Genomic DNA, 25,823 nt, shown 5'->3' with positions numbered 1-25,823 from the left:
AAGCATTCCCCTTGAAAACTGGCACAAGACAGGGATGCCCTCTCTCACCACTCCTATTCAACATAGTGTTGGAAGTTCTGGCCAGGGCAATCAGACAAGAGAAAGAAATAAAGAGCCTTCAATTAGGAAAAGAAGAAGTCAAATTGTCCCTCTTTGCAGATGGCATGATTGTATATTTAGAAAACCCCATCGTTTCAGCCCAAAATCTCCTTAAGCTGATAAGCAACTTCAGCAAAGTCTCAGGATACAAAATCAATGTGCAAAAATCACAAGCATTCTTATACACCAATAACAGACAAACAGAGCCAAATAATGAATGAACTCCCATTCACAATTGCTTCAAAGAGAATAAAATACCTAGGAATCCAATTTACAAGGGATGTGAAGGACCTCTTCAAGCAGAACTACAAACCACTGCTCAATGAAATAAAAGAGGACACAAACAAATCGAAGAACATTCCATGCTCACGGAGAGGAAGAATCAATATCGTGAAAATGGCCATACTGCCCAAGGTAATTCATAGATTCAATGCCATCCCCATTAAGTTACCAATGACTTTTTTCACAGAATTGGAAAAAAGCTCTTTAAAGTTCATATGGAACCAAAAAAGAGCCCGCATTGCCAAGACAATCCCAAGCCAAAAGACCAAAGCTGGAGGCATCGTGCTACCTGACTTCAAACTATACTACAAGGCTACAGTAACCAAAACAGCACAGTACTGGTACCAAAACAGAGATATAGACCAATGGAACAGAACAGAGCCCTCACAAATAATACCACACATCTACAACCATCTGATCTTTGACCAACCTGAGAAAAACAAGAAATGGGGAAAGGATTCCCTGTTTAATAAATGGTGCTGTGAAAACTGGCTAGCCATATGTAGAAAGCTGAAACTGGATCCCTTCCTAACACCTTATACAAAAATCAATTCAAGATGGACTAGAGACTTAAATGTTAGGCCTAAAACCATAAAAACCCTAGAAGAAAACCTAGGCAATACCATTCAGGACATAGCCATGGGCAAGGACTTCATGTCTAAAACACCAAAAGCAATGGCAACAAAAGCTAAAATTGACAAATGGGATGTAATTAAACCAAAGAGCTTCTGCATAGTAAAAGAAATTACCATCAGAGTGAAGAGGCAACCTATAGAATGGGAGAAAATTTTTGCAATACAGTCATCTGACAAAGGGCTAATATCCAGAACCTACAAATAACTCAAACCAATTTACAAGAAAAAACAACCCCATCAAAAAGTAGGCAAAGGATATGAACAGACACTTCTCAAAAGAAGACATTTATGCAGCCAACAGACACATGAAAAATGCTCATTATCACTAGGCATTAGAGAAATGCAAGTCAAAACCACAATGAGACACCATCTCACACCAGTTAGAATGGCGATCATTAAAAAGTCAGGAAACAACAGATGCTGGAGAGGATGTGGAGAAATAGGAACACTTTTACACTGTTGGTGGGACTGTAAACTAGTTCAACCATTATGGAAAACAGTGTGGCGATTCCTCAAGGATCTAGAACTAGAAATACCATTTGACCCAGCCATCCCACTACTGGCTATATACCCAAAGGATTATAAATCATGCTGCTATAAAGACACATGCACCCATATGTTTATTGCGGCACTATTCACAATAGCAAAGACTTGGAACCAACCTAAATGCCCATCAATGACAGACTGGATTAAGAAAGTGTGGCACATATACACCATGGAATACTATGCAGCCATAAAAAAGGATGAGTTCATGTCCTCTGTAGGGACATGGATACAGCTGGACACCATCATTCTCAGCAAACTATCACAAGAACAGAAAACCAAACACTGCATGTTCTCACTCATAGGTGGGAATTGAACAATGAGATTACTTGGACACAGGAAGGGGAACATCACACACCGGGGTCTGTTGTGGGGTGGGGGGAGCAGGGAGGGGTAGCATTAGGAGATATACCTAATGTAAATGACAAGTTAATGGGTGCAGCACATCAACATGGCACATGTATACATATGTAACAAAACTGCACGTTGTGCACATGTACCCTAGACCATAAAGTATAATAAAAATAAATAAATAAATAATATGTAAATATAAACTAATAAAATACAAATACCAGAATATACAATTCAAACATAGTTATCTCATTTTAAAATATCCACCATGGAATTTTATATTAGAGATACTTACCTCCTTTGGGATTTCTTTCAGAGTTTAATTATGCTTAACCAAAAACAATACTGCCCAATTAAATGCCACAGCACACTGCCTAAATGTTTACGTTAGGTAAGTAGCCCATTTTAAAAATTCAGCCTTCCAAAAAGTCTCTCATGCCATCAATCCCAAAAGGAATGTCTAATTGAATGGCAGGCTTGCATGCCCATTCAGGGCCCAATTTTCTTCTATCTTCCTCTATTCTCCCTTTAGGGTGTTAAATGGGAAAGAGAGAACACAGAGGATTGTGGGAGTTTTCCATGGTCCAGGCCAGGAAGTACTGCAATTACTGCTGATCACATCTCTTTCACCAGATGCAATCACGTGACTGCAACTGACTGGAAGAGAGGTCGGGAAATGTAGTCTAAGGCTGAGTCCAGAGGAAAGAGGAAATGGTTTTGGGGAGCACATAGCACTTCTGTCACAAGATTCTGTGACATAGCACAAGATTCTGTCACATCTTGTTTCTGGAGGCATTTTAGCTGTTCCCGGGGAAAGAAACAAACAAACAATAAACAACAACATAAAACCTGCTTTTAAAGAATATTCTATAGAAAGTTATTAAAAACTATGTCACAACCTTCTTAATTAGCTCTTTTCTAATTAATTTGATACTTTAAAAAATTATTTTCAGGTCATTTACATCTACAGAAGAGTTAGAGAAATAGCACAGAGAGTTATTGTACATCCTATACCCAGCTTCCTCTAACGTTTAAATCTTACATAACCACAGAGCATTTAGAAAAAACTAAGAAATTAACATTGGCAAAATGTTATGATAGATTTCACCACATATTTTTGACTTATGTCTTTTCTTCCATTCCAGGTACTTCTAACTACTTTTAACTCTCTCTCTCTCTCACACGCACACACGAACATACCCCTCAGGCTTTATTTCTTCTTTATTTTCTAATTCCTGGAGTAAAAGACATTTCTCCATTCTCATAAGTAATCATTATTCAAATATCATCGGTTTTCCAAAAGTGAAATCTTACATAGACTATAACCATTGCCAGGAGAGTGGCAGTCATCAGAGGAAAGATGTTAGCATGTGGTAATAATGATAAGAATAATGACATAATGGAGGTTTACTGAGCTGTTACCACATTTGGCAAGTGCTAGTATGACTCACTTAATTCTTGAAGAAGCTGTATGAGAAAGAAACTATTTTAACCCTCTTTTCCTGGTAAGGAAACCAAGGCTTCAAGAGGTTACACAATTCATCGGTCCCACAGCTAGTGAGGAAAGAGCCTAGGTTCAATTCAGTCCATTTTAACCACAAAACTTCAAGGGAAAATTGCAAATAATAAGGACAAAAGCATATCCAAGGCATTTCTGGATGGGGTTATATCCAAGCATTCACCATTATAAGGAGCATTTAGATGTAGGCTTTTGAGGACAAAAAGAACAAAAAATCAGCCTAATGATTTAATTTTTTGCCTTTATTCCTAGTAGTTCAGCATTTACCTAGGATAACAATCCTTCTTCCCTCTCAGTTGTCAGGGGCCACATAGGAAGTAAACTGGTTGCAAGAGCAGGAGTTGAGGTTCTGAGCCTTGCTATTTTCTGAACTTCGCATTTCCGACCTTGAGTCATGTTTGCCACCTGTGGCCCTTTCTGATCTTTGTGAATCCAACTTCTCAAGTCAGCCTAGTTTTGAGACCTAATTACTTGGCATTTCACCTCTAACAGTCTCTGCCCAGGCCTGAAGGTTAAGCCCCGTGATTCTAGCAATAACATGCCCCTGTGTCTGCCAGTGGGTCCAGGTTCCTTGCATGAGTACCATCTGAGATTCATCTTAGAAAAAATATATTCCATTAGTGCAATCATTCTCAAAATGTGAGTCTTGGGCTAGCAACGTCAGTATCACCTGGGAACTTGTCACAGATGCAGATCCTCGGGGTCTCCACGTCAGCCCTACCGAATCAGAAATTCTAGGCAACAGGGAACATCAATCTGTGTTTCAACAAACCCACTATGATTTTGATGGATGCTAAAATTTGAAATTCCTGAATTAGTATCTGTGTCTCCTCATTCCCTATGATGCCCATTGGTACAATGGATTAAGACAGGGAGGACTTAGTGTCTGACAGCTCAGCAGTTTAGCCGGTTGCATGCCCCTGGGTCCTTGCTCAGCCTCTGTGCTTTTCCATTTTCTCATTTTTAAAAACACACCAAAGAGCTATAATCTAGCTCTCGTTTTTCTGTGTTTGCTGATGAGTAACTAATGGAGGGTTGTGCTATCCCATGTTAATCTTAACTGTCTGACTAATGCTTAGCAGTGGCTTTTGTACAAAGGTTGTCCTTGTGATTTCTGAGCCTCTTCTCTTGCTTGGATTTAAGCAGCAATATTTGTATTCAAATAACATTTGAATACATCACATTTGTATTCCATAAATCATTGGGGCATGGGTTGAATGTTATATACTCATAACTATGTGTAATTAAACTTAATATGGATTTGACCATTAGTTAAACTCTCATGCTTTGAGATTAGCTATAATTGAGGAAGGCATGACCTTTATTCTAACAGGGTAGAACTTTCTCTTGGAGCATTTAAGGTTAAGGTATGAGAGGACTTTGCTGTTATACAAAAATATTCCACATAGGAAGGTCAAATAAAATACTAAACCTTTCTAGGCCAGAGTTCTTTAAGAAATTAATCCAGATAAAACCATGAGATAGAGATAATTGCCACAGAAATTAGCAATCCTGCCAAAAGAACTGACCATGCATACACTGACCTTTTAGGAACACTGGAGGGACCTTAAAAATGTCACATGGAAACCACTCTTTGGGAGTTGTTTTTTGGATCAGAACAGAAATTAAGAAGCTAGATAGAAAAAAATGGTGGAAATTAAGAAGCTAGATAGAAAAAAATGGTGACGATGAGTGCCTTAGTTTGAATTCCCCAGAAGTAGATTCTGAGTAAGAATTTTAGTGCAAGTGTTTTATTTGAGATGTGATCCCAGAAAACACTGACAGGAGGGGAGTAGAAATTGGGACAGGACAGAGAATGAAGGCAACACAGTGTGTATTATCAAGCAAGTTATCACTATCAGCAATTGAAGTGTAGGGTCAGAGTTTCTGAAGACAAGTCTAGGATAGGCTCTGTGGCTTATCAACTCAGCCCCTGAAGAATTCTATCACTTCTTTACGCATTACATTCCTCTTCTAAGAAATGAAGATAAAAATGCTCTCCAAATGGGATGATGCTGTTGCCATTGATAATAAATGACTACCTTTCATTGAATACTGATCCTGCACCAGGTTCAATGTTAATCTTTACTCCAAATCCTAGGAGACAGGTAAATGTTCTTCAAATTTTACTAAGAGATCATATCAATTATACATATATATATAAATTACATAAATATATGCATTTAACTTTTAAGTTCAGGGGTACATGTGCAGGTGTGTTATATAGGTAAACTTGTGTCATGAGAGTTTCTTGCACAGATTATATCATCAACCAGGTATTAAGCTTAGTACCCATTAATTATTTTTTCTGATACTCTCCCTCCTCCCATCCTTCACCCTCTGACAGGCCTCAGTGTGTGTTGTTCCCCTCTATATGTTCATGCATTCTCATCATTTAGCTCCCACTTATAAGTGAGAAAATGTGGTATTTAGTTTTTTCTTTCTGTGTTATCAACTATATAATTTTATAAATATAAAGGGACTTTGCAAACTGTAAGGTGATGTTAAAGAGAACTTGTTGCAGCTTTTCATGAGTCAACGGAAAGTCCATACTTTAGTTATAATTTTGCAACTCATTAGCCTGACGCTTCAACCAGATCACTTTGCCTCTTTCAGTCTGCCTCCTACATTAAAAAATACACATGCTGGATGCTAATATTAGGCATCAGGGGAGGCTGGATACATGGGACATCAGGTCTCAGCTGGACATTTCTTTGCAAATTCTTGTAAATCTGTAATTATTTAAAAATAAAAGTTAAATCATAGTTGGGCTGGTGGAAATATAAATTAGTATAACCAATTTAGAAAATGGGTATAATTTACGAAAGCCAAACATATACATACATGTAGCCCAGAAACTATAATCCTAAATAGATACACAACAGAAATACAAGCATATGGGCACCAAAAGCTATGTACTAGAATGTTCATAGCAAGATAATGTGTGACAGTCAAAAATGCAAACAACACAAGTGGCTATGAACTGTAGAACTGAATAAGTTGTGATTTACTCATGTATTGAAATATTATGAAGTGATGAAAACAAATAATCTTCAAGAATACATAACAAGGATGAATAATATTACAGATGTGATAGTCAGTGTGACAAACGTCACACAAAAGAGAACAGTATAATTCAATTTAGAAAAATTTCCCAAGAAGCAAGATGTGTCTATCCTATTGGAAGTCAGGATGTCTGGGAGGGCAGTAAGAGGCGGGCTCCTGGGAAACAGAGTTTTCTGTTTCTCCTTTTGGGTGCTGGTTACCTGGGTACACTCATGGAGCAATTAAATTATTATCTGTGTACTTTTCCATGAGTACTTTGTATTCTTTTAAAAAAGTTTACCTAACAAAAGCACTGAGTTGGGTTAGATGACTCCAAAAGATTCTTCTAGCTCTAAAATCCTGATCATGAGATGAGGCTCTGCCATCTTCCCGTATCTATTGAGATGTGGCTGGGGGTAGAGTTGGTCCACTTGTCAACATGAGGTGAACACACTGGCTCTGTTTAGTTCTGCAACATGAGGATGCCGCCTTTGCATGGAACAGTTCATTTTCCCCTCACTGGTACACATCACAGAGATTTATACAAACAGGTACTCAGTAGACACATGTTCAAAGATTTTGGATCTTGCAATTTTAGAAACTTCCACAGGGTGGCAAGGACGCTATTTCTTGACAGTCTTTACACACACAACAACCTTTCTCCTCTTTTTTTTCCCTCTCAGTCTCTTTCACAACATACAGGTTTCCCTATCCATGGCTATTATAAATATTGGAAAACACAATTTTATAGACTGTATTATTTCTAATGAATGCTCCATAGTACAATTAACTTAGAGGACTAATCTGAAGCTTGAGCAGACTAAATAAAATAGTAGGTAGGGGGAAATCAGTGTTGTGCCAGAGAATATAATTTCTGAAACATTAGCACAGAACATGACCAAGGGGAGGAATTATGGCAAAATGAGTTGCAAGGTAATGGAATAAAGATGACATGATATTATTTGCCCCCTATAAAAAAGGTTCTGGGCATTTGATAAGCACAGAATGAATTCAGATGGACACTAGCCAGAAGGTGGTAGATTGTTTGCACAAGAATTGCTGCAATTATTTCCTTCCATGTATCTGCATCATTTTGCAATGTGGTTTTTCAAAAATTCCCGTTAAGGGGTGGAGCTATTTCCCTACCTGTTGAATTTAGGTTGGTCTTTGGACCTATTTAACCACTAGAAAGTAACACAGTAATTACCTTCTAGTTTTAAACTTAAGACTAAGGAGTTCTTGCACGGTTCTGCTTTTTCTCTTTGATCATAGCTTCTGCCACATGAACAAGCCTGAGCCAGCCTGTTGGAAGATGAGAAGCCACGTGGAACAGTCATTCCCATTGTCCCAGCCAAGCAAATCCTAGCCTTTAACCTACCCAGCAGCAGATCTGAGATACATAAGCAAAGCCTACCAAGAGCAGCCGAACTTCACCCAGATCAGTAGAGCCACCCAACATGACCCATAAACTTGTTAGCAAAAAAAATTTTTTAAAAGATAATTGTTAAAGTCATGAAGTTTCATGTAGTTTGTTGGACAGCAGTTGCTAACTCACAGCCATATAAAAATATCAATTGAACCAGCTTATTTTCTGCTAAACTTCCTTTTAGATGCAGCTTTGTATGCAGTGAGAGCTTCAGCCTGAAAGTCAAGAACTTTGGATTCAAACTTTTGTAACAGTAGAAAAATGAGAGATTTGGAAAAATCGCCTTTGAAGTGCTTTTTTATCGATCTATCTACCTGTCAATCAATCATCTATCTATTTGTGTGTGGGTACATTAATCTTGTAATGGGTGCACGTGTATGTGTTGAATGTAAATGGTGTATTTGGTCTGGGTACTACTAAGTGAAGGAAGTAACTGCTAGGTGTTACTTGACTGGGAGTTTCTTAGAGGCAGAAACTGTGGCTTATGAAGAATAGTCAGCGTCTTTGGTTAAGTTTTCCCAGCAGCAGGCCCCGAGACAAGCATTCAAGTGCAAGTAGTTTATTTCGGATGGGACCCCAGGACCTTTTAGGGAGTTGGGAAGTGACAAAGGGAAAGGAAGACAGCCATGAGAGTGCATTAACAAATAGGTTACCATTGTGAATAATTTGATTTTTATCTTCCTGGGGAACTCCAGAAAACAGCTTAAAATTTAAATTTTAAACCTTAAATTTATGCTACCCAGGGGTAAGGGAGCTGGAAAATGTATCCTACCAATCCCAGATATTACTAGTTGCGAGCTGATCATGAAGGGAATTTTTTTCCCAGTATTTCCCATCACATGCATGGACAAGGTGGGCTCTGGTAGCCAGAGAAAGCCCTCAGGCAAAGAGAGAGGAGTGCTGAACAGTGGAAAGTTGGGTAAGAATGGTAAGGCCCAATAGGAAGCAGCAGAGCACTGACAGCATCTACCACCAAGACTGTGTATTAAACCTGGGACATGCTAGATGTACAATTAACATTTGTATACAAACATTTTTCTATTTTAGAAATCTATTGCTTACAATCTTTAGTATATAAAATGGGTTCTATTTTCACTCTCTGAATGAGATTTCAAGGGTTACCTCCTCTGTAGAACTTGTTTTATGCAATTTTATCTACATTCTCCATCAATAAAGAGATCAATAGATAAATAAATACAGACACATATGCATAAGACAGATGAGAGTGTGTTCTTTATTCTTCAATAACTATCTACATTTTACAAATTACAATGTCCAAATTTATCATATTGAAACTATAATTATACTTAGCGGTCTCTTTTCTGCTGATTTTTTAGTTCCTTAAGTATTTATGTAATTCCAGTATGATCTCTGGCATATATTAAGCATTTGTGAATGCTGACTGCCTAATCAATGAAATGAACTGATGGGTACTCACCAAATGCTAGTAGAAAATCATAAACATAACTTACATGTACCCTATATGGTTAAATGTCTCAGCAGACATGTTATATGCTCCACGAAGGTAAAGACTCTATTTGTATTGTTCACCTTTATATCGTAATGCCAAACAAAATGCTTCTAGCAAAGTAGAAACTAGTAAAATACTTGTGAAATAAAATAAAAATTGTTTGAAGTGTAAAAACATGACTGAGAATTTAAAAATAACAAAAATAAATTACTTAGATCTTTCTGTATATTCTGTTGCACCAGACACATTCAATTTGCATTAAGCACACAAGATAGCAGAATTTTAGATGACTTCTGTACAATTCATAGATTACCTACACCCAATTGCAAATTTCATTTGAGAAAAAAGTTGATGCTCCTCATGTCTGAAGAATTTTCTTTCTGTTATAAAATTTCACCGTGGGGTTCCAAATACAATAAAATAAGTCAAAACATTTTTGTGGTCATAGAAATAATGTATAGATGATTGTTCATTATTAAACTGCAACATATATTCAATGTTATCATGTTTCAAGGCTATTTTATAATTAGTAAGTTTTTGCAAAATAAAAATCCTAGAATTTTATTTTTCATACCTGCACTTTTCAGAGTTCAGCTTCATCCATATACCTCTTTCTACAGTGAGGTGCATTGGTTGAGGTAGGAAACGCAGATATTACTCTTTTTTTTTTTTTTTTTTTGAGACGGAGTCTCGCTCTGCCGCCCAGGCTGGAGTGCTGTGGCCAGATCTCAGCTCACTGCAAGTTCCACCTCCCGGGTTCACGCCATTCTCCTGCCTCAGCCTCCCGAGTAGCTGGGACTACAGGCGCTCGCCACCTCGCCCGGCTAATTTTTTTTTGTATTTTTTAGTAGAGACCCGGTTTCACCGTGTTAGCCAGGATGGTCTCGATCTCCTGACCTCGTGATCCGCCCCTCTCGGCCTCCCAAAGTGCTGGGATTACAGGCTTGAGCCACCGCGCCCGGCCAGATATTACTCTCAATTACCAGTTGTTACTGAGTTGCTGTGAAAATATTCAAAAAATTTTGAGATTATTGTCAAAGATGCAGGCCAGAAAAAATAAAAAACTATAGAGGACCAGGAAGAGCTGTATTCACACTAATGTCAGAGTTCACTGTACAAATGTCTTAATTTGTCATTATAAAATGAATCTGGAAATACTGAACACATCAAAAAAGATCTGTTGTGATAGGGTGATTTTTTTTTTTTTTTGAAAGCTACATACCACCAGAGAGCTTCTGTTATCCAGGTTATTCCAAGACAGTTTTCTATTCCTGCTGTGGCTATGAATGACAGCTTAATATAATGTGTGTGGAGGGGAAAGAAAGAAATTCTTACTCAGACTCAGGGCTTCCAAGTGTCTAACAACAACTATAAAAAACAACTGCATCTTCAAATAACTCTTAAACTCTAACTTAAGGTTTAGCATCCATCTTTACTCAAGTACTAGTGGATAAGACGAATTCAATTATATCAAAGGTGTGGCATCCTATGGAAAATCAAAGGCATGCTGGGCTGTTACCCTTTAGAAACTGATTTCTCACGAGGAAACTTTACCTCTTTGTCTGTCATCATGAAATTGTCCCTTACCAGTATTGATAACATTTAACCCTCTGGATGAGGAAAACATTTGAAATAAAAAATAAAACTGTGTAGCCCATAAGCTGCTATTATCTCTAATAGGAACTGACATTTTTGGATTGATGCTAGACACAAAAATATTTTCCTTGTGCTATTTATTTATTTTTACTTTATTGCAAGCTATCTACTAAAATAAAATTCAGGGCAGAAATTAACCAAAATTCCATCCCAAAGTCAAAGTTAGTGTTCTTATTTTTCTAATACAACTTCCAGTCCTAGTCCTTGTTCATATTAAAAAGGTTAACTTTTCAACTTTTGTAGTCTACATTTTTACTTAATTTTGTACGGTGGCTTCTCCTTCCCATTTTCCTACAACTGTTTTGTGGGTTTTTGTTTGTTTGTTTGTTTTTTACCTTTCTCTCCCAATTCTGTCTATTCCATCCACACCATCACATTCCTAATGTAACAAATATTACCACCTTGGGGTACATTTTTCCAGACCTTTTTTCTGGTCTTATAATCTGTATTAGGCAAAATTCTAAGATTTCCCCCAATGAACAATACCCTTGTATAATCCCACCCCTTGAGTATGGGTAAGGCCTGTGTGCATAACATGATTATCACTTCTGTGATTATATTATATTATATTATATTATATTATATTATATGGAAGTTATTTTGATAATATAATTGAGGTCTGTAACTAGTTGACTTTGAGTTAATCAAAATCTGTAACTAGTTGACTTTGTTAATCAAGGTCTGTAACTAGTTAATCAAGGTCTGTAACTAGCTGACTTTGAGTTATCCTGGGTGAGCCTGACCTAATCACATAAGCCCTTAAATTACAGAGTATTGAGCCCTTTTTGAAAGGAAGGTGATTCTTCTATAAGTTTTGAAGAAGTGAATTGTCATATTATAAGAGGGCTATGTGGCTAAACCTGAGGGTGGCCTCTGTCAGGTCAGAGCAACCCTTAGCCAATAGCTGGGCAAAAAATACGAACCTCAGTCTTAGAGTTACAGTTTTGATTTTGCTAACAACCTGAATAAACCTGGAAGAGGACTTCAAGTTCCAGGTGAGAAAGTAGCCCAACAGACACATTGATTTTCACCTCGTAAGATGCTGAGCAGAGAACCCAGTAATTTCGTGGCCAGATTTATGGCCCAGAGAAACTGTGAAATAACAAAAGGGTATTGTTTTAGCCACTAAGTTTGTAATCGCAATAGAAAACTAATTCACAATCATTTACACACCTATAGAGATAACATCACTATTGTTTGTAATAGGATGTCAAAATGGAATTTTGTAGCAGACAAATTCACGGTTATAGTTGGAGATCTTATAATATCAAAATTTGTATAGTGCTACTGAATTAATAATTAAGAGTAAATTTATAGAAAAAAAATTTTACATTGAAAAAAGAAAGAACTCACATTAATTACCAAAGCATTTATAGAAAGAGATTAGAAAAAAAGAAAAAGAGCCAAATTAAGGAGTAGACAGAATAGTAAATATAAAAGCATTTCTCAGTTAAATAAAAGTAGGAAAACAATACAGAAAATTTAATGAAACTAAAAAAGTGCTTCTTTGAGAAGACCAAAATAATGATAAACCTTTAGCTAGACTGATGAGAAAAAGAAAGAATAAAGGCACAATTTGCCAAAAATAAAAGAAGTGCCATCACACAGGTTATACAGGTAATACAAAGATAAAAGGAGAATATTGTAAAAAATTTAATGTTAAAGAAACTTAGAATAAAAATTGTATAAAATACAAAAACTATCAAGATTCACTACAGAAGAAATAGATGACCAACATAGCCTTATATCTATTAATTAAACACAATTTGAAGTGAAAAGACTTACTGACTAAAAAATTCCAGCCTCAGATGGCTGGCTCTACATTGGAAAATTCTTAAACATGAAGGAAGGAATTATACTAATACTACTGAAACTTCTAAAAAACTGAAGAGGAGAAATACTTGAAAAGTAAATATATGAAAAATCAAATTATTTTGTGAAGTCACCATTATCCTCACACCAAAACCAGAAAATAAAGAAAAACTATAGACCAGTATCTCTTATGGAGATAGATGCAAAAATATAAATAAAATTGTAATAAATTGAATCCAACAATGTATGAAAAAGCTAATATATCAATCATGACTAAACGGCATTTATACTAAGAATGCGAGGTTGGTTTAATATTCAAAAATTAATAAATGTAACTTATTATATTATAAAACTCAAAAAGAAAAAATAAGATCTAAGTAGACATATAAAAATAAATTTGACAACAGCTAATATACTTTCCTAATAAAAACACTCAGAAAATAGAAATATAAGGAGATTCCTCAATCTCATAAAGGGCATCTACCAAAAACTCCTTCTTAATGATGACGTAATACTTAACGATGAAAGAAAGTGTTCCTCCTGAGATTAAAAAAAAAAAACACTTTAATGACCTGCCTGCAATGTTGTCATGGAGGTTCTGGCCAGTGGAACAGAGCAAGTAAAAGACATTAAAGGAAATGAAGATTAAGAAGGAAGAAGAAAACTATCTTTATTCACAGAGGATATCATTGTCTATGTAAAAAATATAATGGAATCTACAATGTATCAATTAGAAATAATAAGGGAGTTATTTTCCATTGCAGGATGGAAGATCAATATAAGAAATTAATTATAGAGCACAACATCTGGAACAGTAGCATGAATTGGAATTGCCCTCCAGCAAAACAATCATAATAGGTAAAAACTGAAAAACAACAAAAACCAGATTACTTTAATCTCTGGAAATTGTTATAAGACCACACAGAAAAATTTTTAAAGATAATTTATTATAATAAATCTAGTAAATATTGGTAAGAACAGTGCTACTCTGTGGCATTTGAGCCACTACCCGTTCTCTCCCTCCCTTCTTCCTGCTCAGCTTGACAGAAACATTATGTCAGGGCAGTGCAGTGAAATACACAGGACTCCCTCTCATCCTACTTCCTACTTAAGGACTATGACATCTTCTTGGGAGAATCAGCCCACCAGTGAAAGAGATCAAATGAAGAGACTAAGAGGCAGAAATGAAGTCCACAGGCAAACAGCCCGGGTGGCGCTCTGAGCCTAGTTAAAGATCGACCCCGGACCTAACCGATTAGGTTATCTATAGACTCCAGACATTGTAAGGACAAACGTGAAAGTCTCTGTCCTGCTCTGTTCTGTTCTAATTACCGGTGTCTGCCACATATCTTAGTCCTGGGCCCAGTACAAACACATCCCTCTATTTTGTCCCGACTTCCTGAACCCAACACAAACACATTCCCCCGCCCCACACACATCTCAGAAATATCACCTAGAGAGCCCCTGATAAGGTCACAACCGTTTGTAGTTTTACTAAATGCGCGGGAACAAATAGAAAACTGTTAATTGTATAACTTAAAATATTAACCAATTACCAGTTGTGATGCTGTAACCAAAATAATTCCTTTGTACCTCTGTAACCCTACATGTCCTGCATACATCGGACTATAAAAAGCGGGCACATGCATCATTCGGGGCCCTCTTGTATGTTGTAGAACGGAGGGACCAAGTTCGAACTTGCATTAAAGATCCTTGCCGCTTGGCTTTGACTCTGGACTCTGGTGGTCTTCTTCGGGGAACAAACGGTCTGGGCATAACACCAGAATTTCTCCTTCTCTCCATTTTTGGTATAGAAATTCAGTCAAGAAGACCCCTGAACCCAGCCAAGAAAGAATGAAAGATATGGGACTTTCTTTCCCCACACAGTTTTAATTAAAGGGTAAAACTTTTATCTCAGGCATGACAGCCTGAGACTATTGGAGCCCAATTTACTCTTGTCCCAGATCACTTGTGAGGCTTCACACTAGAAGATTCCATACCAGATGAAGCAAACTAAAAAAGACAGAAGCCACTGGCTCTGTCCACTGTTCTGCTAGTAAAGCAGATATGTTACTCCAAGACAAGTGGGTCATTGCCCCCCTCCACTCCACCCCACTCAAGAGCAATCACAAAGACCATTTGCCTAGAAAGAGAGTGGTCAGATCTCTATAAAGAAATGGATTTTATTTGGAATAGCTTGTGGGATAGTTCAAGCCTAAGGGCAATTTCAAAAACAATGATGGTGGTAAGTTCAAAAATTTCAATTTCAAAAACATTTTCAAAAACAATTGGTGGTAAGTAATTAAGAAGATGCAGATAATTCCATGGAAGCAACTACTTGAACCTTAGACCAGCTGAAGTTTACCAGAGATAATACAGGAAAAGATACAGAAGAGCACTCCCAGGGATGAAGATTCATCTCAAAGGCTACCTCTGCAAAAAGACCTGACTTTCTTGAAAACAGGCTGCAAAACAATTTAGATGCCCAGGGCACTGTTGAAAACAATAGAGCAAATATCCATCAATTCATGTAACCTAACAGCTAGATGTGACCAACAAAGGCAAATAAGCTAAAAGACAAATCAAGGAAAAAGTCAAAGACAGCCCTTCTAAAAACATTGTCTTCCCATAGTGACAGTGCACATCTCATACCACCTTTTTGTTCTAATTGGGCCATTAAAGTATTTGATGATGCCCAACCATGTTGCTGAAGCCAACGTTCTTTATTCAGTCTATGACTTAAATGTTTCTCCTGGAAACACCCTCAGACACACCAAGAAATAACGCTTTACCAACTACCTGGACATTCCTTAGTCCAATTAAGCTGACACATAAAATTAACCATCACAGGCAAAGGGGAGAAGCAGCAACCTTGGCAGACCACTTGATATTATTGAGTTTGAGAAGCAAAACCAAACGGAATGAAGAAGCAAAGAGAGACTTGAAAACAGAAAGTGAAAAGTGACTCATCACATAAAATAAATCTCCAATAAGATTAGCAGCAAATTTCACAAAATAAACTTTGCAGGAAAGAAAGCAGTAGGATGATACCTTTAAAGTCCTGAAAAAAAATGTAAGCTGAGAATTCTATATTTGGCAAAACTATCTTTCAAACCTATGGGAGAAATTAAGACATCCCAAGACAAACAACAGCTAAGGGAGTTTATCATCGCTAAAACTTTCCTACAAGATATGCTAGACAGTCCTTCAAGTAGAAAGGAAAGGATATTAGACAGTAATTCAAAGTCATATAAAAATATACAGTTCTTCAGTAAAGGTAAATATGTGGACAAATTGTAATTTTGATTTGTAACTTAAGTCTTTCATTTTCTACAAAATTAAAAAAAAATGAGTAACAAAGTGTAAACCTGTTTGGACGAACGGAGGCAAGATGGTGCACTTCCGGGTTCTTCTTCACCAACTTTTCCCCCGCCTGCGAAAATGCAGCCCGCGACCCGGGAAGGTGCAGACCAACTGGGCATGCGCCAGGTGACGTCAATCCGAAGAGACCAAGATTTACCTGGTCGCACCTGCGGAACGCCCCCTGACATGCCCGTGCCCCGCCTATTGCCCTCCCACTCCTAGAAAAGCCGCTCCGGAGGGACGCCACGCGCGACCTTCTCACAGCCCCACTCCTGTCGGGATGTCAGGACTGTGGGAACTCCCTCCCAGAGCCCCACCGGGGGACTCTGTCGGCCTTCTTTGCCGAGGCTGACAGACCTCTTCCCCACACCTTAGGTGACCAAAATAAACTTGCAGTTTTGCTCCTACACTTGCCTAGTCGCTGGTTCTTTTGTGCCTGCTCTGGTGGTCTTAGAAAAACAAATCAAAACCTATGTTAAAAACTATGTGATATAAAGATGTGCTGTGTGACACTGATAACATAAAGGGGTTGAAGCTGTACAGTAGTAATTTTTTATGTGAGTGAAGTTAAATTGGTATCAACTTAAGATAGAGTAACATAACTTTAGGACATTATATGCAATCCCTATGATAATCTTAAATAATCTACCTATAGAATATAAGCAAAAGGAAATAAAAGGGAATCAAAATTTATCACCACAAAAATCAACTAAAAATAAAGAAAATCAGTAAAGGAAAAAATAAGGGACAAAACAGCTATAAGAAAACAAAGTTGGTCCGAGTGTTGTGGGTTATTGTTAAGTAAAAAAAAAAAAAAAAAAAATTATAAAAAAAAAAAAGAAAACAAAATTTACCTCTAGTCCCAGCTACTTGGGAGGCTGAGGCAGGAGAATGGCATGAACCCGGGAGGCGGAGCTTACAGTGAGCCGAGATCGCGCCACTGCACTCCAGCCTGGCTGACAGAGTAAGACTCCGTTTAAAACAAACAAAAAAAAATTTACAATGTCAATTGTAAGTTCTTCCCTATCAGTAATTATTCTCAACATAAATGAAAATATTTATATTTTCATTCAAAAGACAGATAGGCAGAATGGATTTTTAAAAATTAACAGGATCTAGCTATATACTGTCTACAAGAGACTCACTTTAGACCTAAAGACACACATAGGTTGAAAGTGAGAGGATAGAAAAATGATATTAAATTAAAAAATTTACCAAAAGAGAACAGTGGCAATTATATTAATATCACACAAAATGCACTTTCAGTGAAGAACGGTTACAAAAGACAAAGTAGGACATTATATAATAATGAAAGGATGAATTCACTAAGAAGATATAACAATTATAAACACATATGAAACAAACATTGAGAGAATTGAAAGGGGAAATAGACAACTCTACAATGACAGTAGACTTTAGTAACCCACTTTCAATAATGGATAGAAAAATTTGAAAGACCAATAAGAAGCTAGAGAACTTAAGAACTATTTTAGAGCAATTGTATCTAATGGATATACACATAACACTCCATTTAACAAGGCAGAATATGCCTATGCAGCCATAAAAAAGGATGAGTTTGTGTCCTTTGTAGGGACATGGATGCAGCTGGAAACCATCATTCTCAGCAAAGTATCGCAAGAACAGAAAACCAAACACCGTATGTTCTCACTCATAGGTGGAAACTGAACAATGAGATCACTTGGACTCGGGAAGGGGAACATCACACACCGGGGCCTATTATGGGGAGTGGGGAGGGGGGAGGGATTGCATTGGGAGTTTTACCTGATATAAAGGACCAGTTGATGGGTGCTGACGAGTTGATGGGTGCAGCACACCAACATGGCACAAGTATACATATGTAACAAACCTGCATGTTATGCACATGTACCCTAGAACTTAAAGTATAATAATAATAAAATAAATAAATAAATAAATAGAAAAAAAAAAGAATGGTTAAAATGGTAAATTTTATGTCTTGTACATGTTAACACAATTTTAAAAAATAAATTAAATCTAACAATAACCAAACAAAACTAGGCAGTTTTTTTCCAAAAGCTGTGCTTTTAATCATTTTGTTGTAAGTAATGATACAGAAATGTTTTAACCAACAAATAACTGAATGAATATATGCAGACATATAGATATATAAAGCACCATTAACTTAAGGTTAGGGTAAAAGCATTTGGGTATGACTGTCATACAATAGCTCATAAAGCAGTATTTAATAATAACCTAGACAAGACAATATATGGTACAAATATGTTATAAGAGAAAAAGGTTGTAATCCATTGTTCATTCTTTCCTCAATTAAAATAGAACTTTACTCCTTAGTTTACCTTCATCTTTTCTATTCACTTACGTCTTTCTTCTTCTTCCTCCTCTTCCATTTTCCAAGCCGTCCATGGTTACAGCCTCTGCTGTAAGCATGCAAAAGGAAGACGGTATTGGCATTTCCATAGAATGAAGGTCTTGAAAATCTTCAATGAATTCACTAAATGTTTCTATTACAAAGATATTCAAGAGAAAACTGAAGAAGCAGCAGAGGGAAGTGTCTTTCCATAGAGAGGGCATGACTTCTAGAACTTACCAACCTAAAAACAAAAGAACATGGCCTATAGAAAAAGCTGGCTTCATAAACAGGAAGCAGAAGTCTGTGTAATGTAATTTTGACCAAAGTCCTTTATCTTAATAGAAAAAGGTGATTTTTCTCTCTAAGAAGGCTAAGTTTAGTATGGTCAGGTGTTCAAGTTAAAGTAAATAAAATGTACTCTAAGTTAACCAGTAAGGAATTTATTTATAAAAAGATCTTAATAGTTACCAGAATAGCAGTTATCTGGGGGAACAGATAAGGTTGAAATTCCAGAAATAAAAAACACAAACCATTCAGTAGAACAGCCTGCATTTAACAAACAAACAAATAAAATTAATAGTACTGCCATATCAATTACTGGAAGAAAGAAATTCAGCTTTTCTGAAACCACTGTTGATGAATGCTTTGTAATTTTTTAAAAATGTGTTAATGTAATTAGGTGATAGTCCCCACTTATTTAATTAAATACTAATCTAGTGTTGCTGTGAAGTGATTTTGGAGATGTCATTAAAGTCCCTAATCAGTTAACTTTAAATAAGGGAGATAAGCCTGGATAATCTAGGTAGGCATGACAACCACTTACAAGACCTAAAAAGCAAGACAGAGTGTTTCTGAAAAAGTGCAAAGAAATTCTTTCTGCTGACAACTTTGGCCCATGCCCATGGAATTCCTCCTACTCATAATCCTCCCTTTCTGATTTTCCACCCTACAGATATCAAACTAGTTTCAACTGTATCAATTCACACCACTGTATAATTCAATTCCTTGGCACATTTCTCTAGAGAGCTAGAAAGCTAATTAAACGTGTATAGTCAGAGAGACAGAGAATTCTGACTGCTATACCACTCTATGACAAAAACCTGACTTTGAAACGACTACCATTCCCCAAATCCACAGGCTTCCCATAAGCAAAACATAATTCTACTTAAAACAATGTCCTCTATTTCCTGCTTTCAAATCAGTGGAACGAGTGGGTATATGTAAGTCAAATGCCTACACCCTAGCTCCAAGTGAGACTAGGAACTCAATTTTGATTTCTACTTTGAAAAGACAGAACTTCTCACAGGTGAATTTTCCCAAATACTGGAAGCCTATCCAAAAGGTTGAAAACAGCCATAAATATAATTCCTGGCCAGGTACAGTGGCTCACACCTGTAATCCCAGCACTTTGGGAGGCTGAGGCGGGCAGATCACAAGGTCAGGAGTTTGAGACCAGCCTGACCAACATGGTGAAATCCCGTCTCTACTAAAAATACAAAAATTAGCTGGGCATGGTGGCACATGCCTGAAATCCCAGCTACTCAGGAGGCTGAGGCAGGAGAATCGCTTGAACTCAGGAGGCAGAGGTTGCAGTGCGCCAAGATTGTGCCACTGCACTCCAGCCTGGGCAACAGAGCTAGACTCTGTCTCAAAAATATATATATATAATTCCTTCTCCTCAAATTTCTGGCTTCTCAAAATGTCTTAAAGGAAGAATTTACTCTTTAACCTATTAATCCCAATTAATAATTGAGTGACATACTCAGGATTAATGGCTGAAAGAGCAAATTGTGTTTTATCAGCTTTGAGTATGTTACTCAGCTGACTTGAGGTCTCAACATAATGGTGATCACACTAGCTTTGATTACACAAACACATGTGATGACTATTTTCTCATGTTAATGCATATTACTCTGTGCGTCAGTCTGGATGCTCTAGATTATAGGGCTGTAACAAGTTACCCCAGAGCTCTGTGGCTTAATACAACAAATATTTGTTTGTTGCACATGGTATAAGCCCTACGTGTTGGCCACCGGGCTTTTTTTACCATAGTCACTTAGGAACGCAAGTTAAGGGACACTTTTTCTTGAAGTGTGCTTCCATAATTATCAAGGCAGAAAAAAGGGACATGGTTTATTGTGCATTTTACCTTAAAACTTCTAGAAGACAGGTCACAGGTTCCTTCTGCTCACATTTTGTCAACCAAATATAGGTAATTCTTAGATTCTAGAGAATATGGCAAGGGTAATCTAAACATAATTTTTGAAGAAACACAATGTTTGTTAACAACCTTTTTTTTTTTTCGTTGCCAATAAGTCTTTATTTATTCATTGTATTTTCCCAGGGAAAGGAGAAGAGAAGGGAAGAGTCAGCATGTGTTACAAAACGATTAGAAAATGGGAAAGGAAGTACCCAGTACAGCAAATTTAACCATCAAATAAATACACCCCAGTGATGGGGTCACCAAAATCCAAAGGGGCTCAGTCTCCTGCAGTTCAGGAATGAGGGGAAGGGATCAGGAAAAGAACAGACAGACTCATGCTTTCCTACCCTCCCTCCCAATAAATGCAAGATTTCACACAAAGCTTTGGTTTCTAGCAGCAAACATGGAGTTACATTGGTTTCTAGCAGCAAACATGGAGTTAAACAATCTTGTGGTCACTTTGACAAAAGTTTCTTGCACCTGCATAACAGTTCCTGAGTGCCTTGGATATACATTCATATTCCCTTTCGTGGCCTCCTGACCACACTTTCCACATGGAAGGCCCTCAGCTGCTTCTCTCTACTTTAGGATTAAAGATTAACTAGGTTTGATCCATCCAAAGTACAGCAGTGTCTCAAGTGTTTGGTATGGATACATCAAGAAATGGTCTTGACTCAGGAAGTTGGGAACAAGAGATGGAGGGTTCCTAGCTTCTTCAGGATGTTTGCATAAATCATTTAAGAGTTGTGGAGACACTCTGAGCATTAAATGTGTATGTGTATGGGTGTGTAGGTTTTCTTTTAGGGGTGAACGGAAAACAGGGCAGGGTAGGAGACAAGATTTTAGGACAGAAGATGTGGTCTCATAGGTAATAGGGGAAGGGGAACACAAAAGAAAGATGGTTCAAGATCTCCACTTTAAGAAGAGGGCCCCCCAAACTAATGTTTCAGACCTTTTGGCCTGATGCAGAACCTTCTGTCAAAGATGGTATCAATACAAAAAGAAGTTGTAAGTAAACAAGTAAACAAGAAGTAAACAAAACCCCAAAAGAACATGGAAAAAGACCAATACATTATATATACATAAAGTAGGCCCCTAGCGATCACCAACTCCGTGAAGTCCTACAAAGCCCAGACAAATACAATAACTGGGGGCAGTGGGGAGGGCAGCATTTAGGGAAGATAAGAACCCAGGATCAGACACATATCACCCAATGTGTTCTGTTTCATTTGTCCCGTTTCAACACAGTGAGGTAGGTTTGCAGTGATCTCAGAGCATGTAAATGAAACACCTTTTTCTCCTTTAGCTACCATGATACTATTAATCACTAGTGTAGTGAGCAGGACATGGGCTCCAGGCACCACAAAGAAGTCCTAGCATCAGGAGATCGAGACCATCCTGGCTAACACGGAGAAACCCCGTTTCTACTAAAAAACATACGAAAACTTAGCCGGGTGTGGTGGCAGGGGCCTGTAGTCCCAGCTACCTGGGAGGCGGAGCTTGCAGTGAACCGAGATCGTGCCACTGCACTCCAGTGTGGGTGACAGAGCAAGACGCTGTCTCAAAAAAAAAAAAAAAAAAAAAAAGCCCTCGCTTATGGGTCTCCCTGGAACCCCAAAATTCTGAAAGGTTAAGGATTTTAGACTTTGTTTTATATACCCAACCCTCGACAGCACAGGATAACAGAGGTATTGGTCTTAAAACTTATCCTTACCAACTCACATTTTTTTCTGAACACACATACCCTGTGGAGCATGATAGGCCTAACCTGGTGAAGAATGGATCCGGGATGTAAAGCATGTCCTGTACCCTAGGATTAGACAAGCCTCACCTAATCTTGGCTTCCTCTCTGGACCTTTCACCTGGCCCAACCTCTCCTAGTGTCTCTGAACCACCATTTCCTGTTTAGACTAATTTCCAATCTTCCAGTAGTTGGCGATCAAGTCATGGGGTAGCCCAGTTAAAACCTAGTCTCCCATAAAAAATTGTCAAGGCGGGGGGGTTTCAAGAGGATACTATGGCAGAAAAGCCAGCTCTCTTTAGCAAAAATGAGGTAGTTCAATAGTCTGGGCACTCTAAATAGTTGCTCTCCCTGGTGGCAAAAACAACGACAAAAAGTATTTCTGCTGTGCAAACCTGGAGTTGCTGCTGGCTTATTTCTGAGATTTCTCATGTACCTGAGAACACAGTGCAGGAAATGAGGGACTTAGATTAAAATATACAAAAATACAAAACCAGAATATTTATATTAAAGGAAAAAATGTTAAAATGCACAAGATAACATCAGTCACACACAGCTAATGCAGTTGGCATCCTGGAGAAAGTGAGACCCGAGGTGCTGTATCCAAGGGAGCAAGTAAATAAAACCACATTGGCCCAGAATGGGGTGGGGGTGAGCACAGGAGCAGCAGGTTTGCAGCTATTCTCCCAAACACACTTTTTGCCTTCATCGCTACCCATTGTTTGGGACAGTTCCCAGCACCCTATCCCAAAAGTGGGTTTAAGGATACAAGATGTGAAAACAAAACAAAAACACCGCCTTATTCCTGAGAGATTCCCTCCCACAGAATGTAGTGGCCTGGCTCCATGAATCCAGTCTTATACTTAATCACTTCACTCTGGCATGGAAATTATTACTATATATTCTTCCTTCAGAGTGTCAGAGGCATTTGAACCAGAGTAGCTCCATCTTGAATAGGGGCTGGGTAAAATGAGGCTGAGACCTGCTGTGCGCATTCCCAAGAGATTAAGGCATTCTTAGTCACAGGATGAGATACAACATACAACTCATAAAGACCTTGCTGATAAAACAGTTTGCATTAAGAAGCCGGCCATATCCCACAAAAACCAAGACGGCGATGAGAGTGACCTCTGGTTGTCCTCACTGCTACACTCCCACCAGCGACATGACAGTTTACAAATGCCATGCCAATGTCAGGAAGTTACCCTGTATGGTCTAAAAAGGGGAGGCATGAATAATCTACCACTTATTTAGCATATAATCAATAAATGACCATAAAAACGGGCAACCAGCAGCCCTCGGGGGCTGCTCTGCCTATGGAGCAGCCATTCGTTATTCCCTTACTTTCTGAATAAACGTGCCTTCACGGACTCACCCTGAATTCTTTCTTGCGCCATATCCAAGAACCCTCCCCTAGGGTCTGGATCGAAACCTCTTTCTAGTAACAAAGGAAAACACCTTCCGTATCTAGGCCACTTTCAACAGCTGGAAATTCCCACCGCCACCCCCTACCGCCCCAGAAGCCCTCACTTGCATTTGGACAGAGCATGGTTGGAGTTCCTTTGCCTCACCCTTTCCCCCCACCTAGAGGGAAGAAGGGACGATGGTGTGAACCCCAGCCTGAGACACACTGGGGCCAGCTGGCCCCAATGTACCCTATTCCCACTTTCTCCACTTTGCCTGCTCCTTGAAACTTCCTGCTCTTGGGAAACAGGAAGCTTCACCCGTTGTGGCTCAATTCTTGGAATCCTGGGGGCAGAGCAGGACTGTGGATTTCTTCTTCTTCTTCCGGAGAGTAGGTTGGCTTGCCCTGTGTGCTAGGGGCCTGCTGGGCCTTATGGTAGCCGTGAGACTACCATATGGTTGATGCTCTGGCAGCAGTGGCACTTCTTGGGCTGGGGTGGCAGCTTGCATTCCTTAGCATGATGGTCTAGACCTCCACAGTTGTAGTACCTGTCTCCTTTTGATGTGCGTTTCTGCATGTTCTTCCTCTTTGGCTGCCTCTCACTCCCAATACAGAACATCCCACCAGGTCTGGTGACGGCACGGTTAGATTCCACACCCTTGGCTGACTCCTCCACTGCCTCGCCCTCCTTCAGGCTCCAGGAAGCCCTCCGTGTGGTGCTCGATCTACTGGGGGATCGAGCGCGACCCTAGTGAGAGCGGTCGACGAACCCCAAGGGCACGTTGAACCACTTACAGATGCCAGCACCTTGCAGCAGCTGAGGCTTGTCCGCCGCTGGGGCTGTGTCCTCCGGGGCCTCTTTAGGCGCCTCCTCTGCCGCCTTGGCGCAGCCATCTGCTAACTGCTGGTTGGACACGGAGCCCAGGGTCGTCAGATGAGCCCGCCGCCCCGGGTCCCAGGTTGGGCGGCTGCTGGCCCCAGAGAAGTCAGAAGGCCTCAACCTTCTTCACTACCTAAGTTTTCAACAGCTGTGTGAAAGAATGTATATACTTCACCTTTAAAGGGTTTACTTGATGGAAATAAAAAAGGAATTTATAAATTTTAAAGTTTCCGCTTACATAACAATAGCTAGATCTGGTAGGAAGTCGGAGCATGACAATTCCATGGTTTGCCTGCTGCAGAAAGGGTCCAGGGTAAGGTACAGCCTCCCCACCTGGGAACACAGGGAAAGATTTCTAGGGCAGTACAATAATTTCTAGAATGAGAAATCATTCCAGGAAAATAAAGAGGTTGAAAACACCTGTCTGGCTTCCCTTCTTAGGGGAGATCACAGATGGTTAAGGTGGGAAGTAGAGAAAGGAAATTATCTCTATATATGTGTATATAATCATTGGAGAACTTGAAAATATCAGGAGAGAGATGAGTAGATTCATTTCATAGATGCAGCCTTTAGAGGGAGGGACTTCACTAAAAGAAGTCCCATGTTCTCCATTGTGTTTTATCAAACATACATTGGGAAAATAGCATTTGCACAGGATAAGTCTGAAGAAGATCTGTTTTCTCACGGTCTTCAAGGAGGCATTTCGAGATTTCAGAAATCCCTCTGTGCCTCGGGGGGAGGGGAGGGGATGGGAGGACTCACAGATGTGTGGCAGTGGCCTGAGTATGCAATGAAGAAGCCACAGTGTGCAGACTTAGAGCAGAGGCAGAAGGGTGGACCCTGAGACATTATCTGTGGATACCTGAAAAACAACTCAGAAAGAAAGGCAGGACCAGTCATGCCTCAGCAGTCACTAGTCCAGGAAATGGAAGAGACACGTCACCTGTGGCAACAGCCATTGATTTTCTGAGGACATTGAACATCTCTAATGGTTCTGTGGAACTTCACAAACCTCCTGCCCTGATGCACCATCTCCAGGGAG

The 25,823-nt window shown here is 38.8% G+C and overlaps 1 pseudogene; it reads right to left on the bottom strand.

Annotated features, from left to right (window-relative positions):
• Window positions 1-24,216: 24,216 nt before the first annotated feature.
• Window positions 24,217-25,066, bottom strand: LOC117069089 (annotated as a pseudogene).
• Window positions 25,067-25,823: the final 757 nt, after the last annotated feature.

This window comes from Trachypithecus francoisi, unplaced genomic scaffold, assembly GCF_009764315.1.
Source record: "Trachypithecus francoisi isolate TF-2019V2 unplaced genomic scaffold, Tfra_2.0 Lachesis_group21, whole genome shotgun sequence".
Lineage (NCBI taxonomy): Eukaryota > Metazoa > Chordata > Mammalia > Primates > Cercopithecidae > Trachypithecus > Trachypithecus francoisi.
The sequence above is the reverse complement of the archived record's forward strand: the minus strand, read 5'-3'. Positions and strand labels throughout refer to the sequence as shown.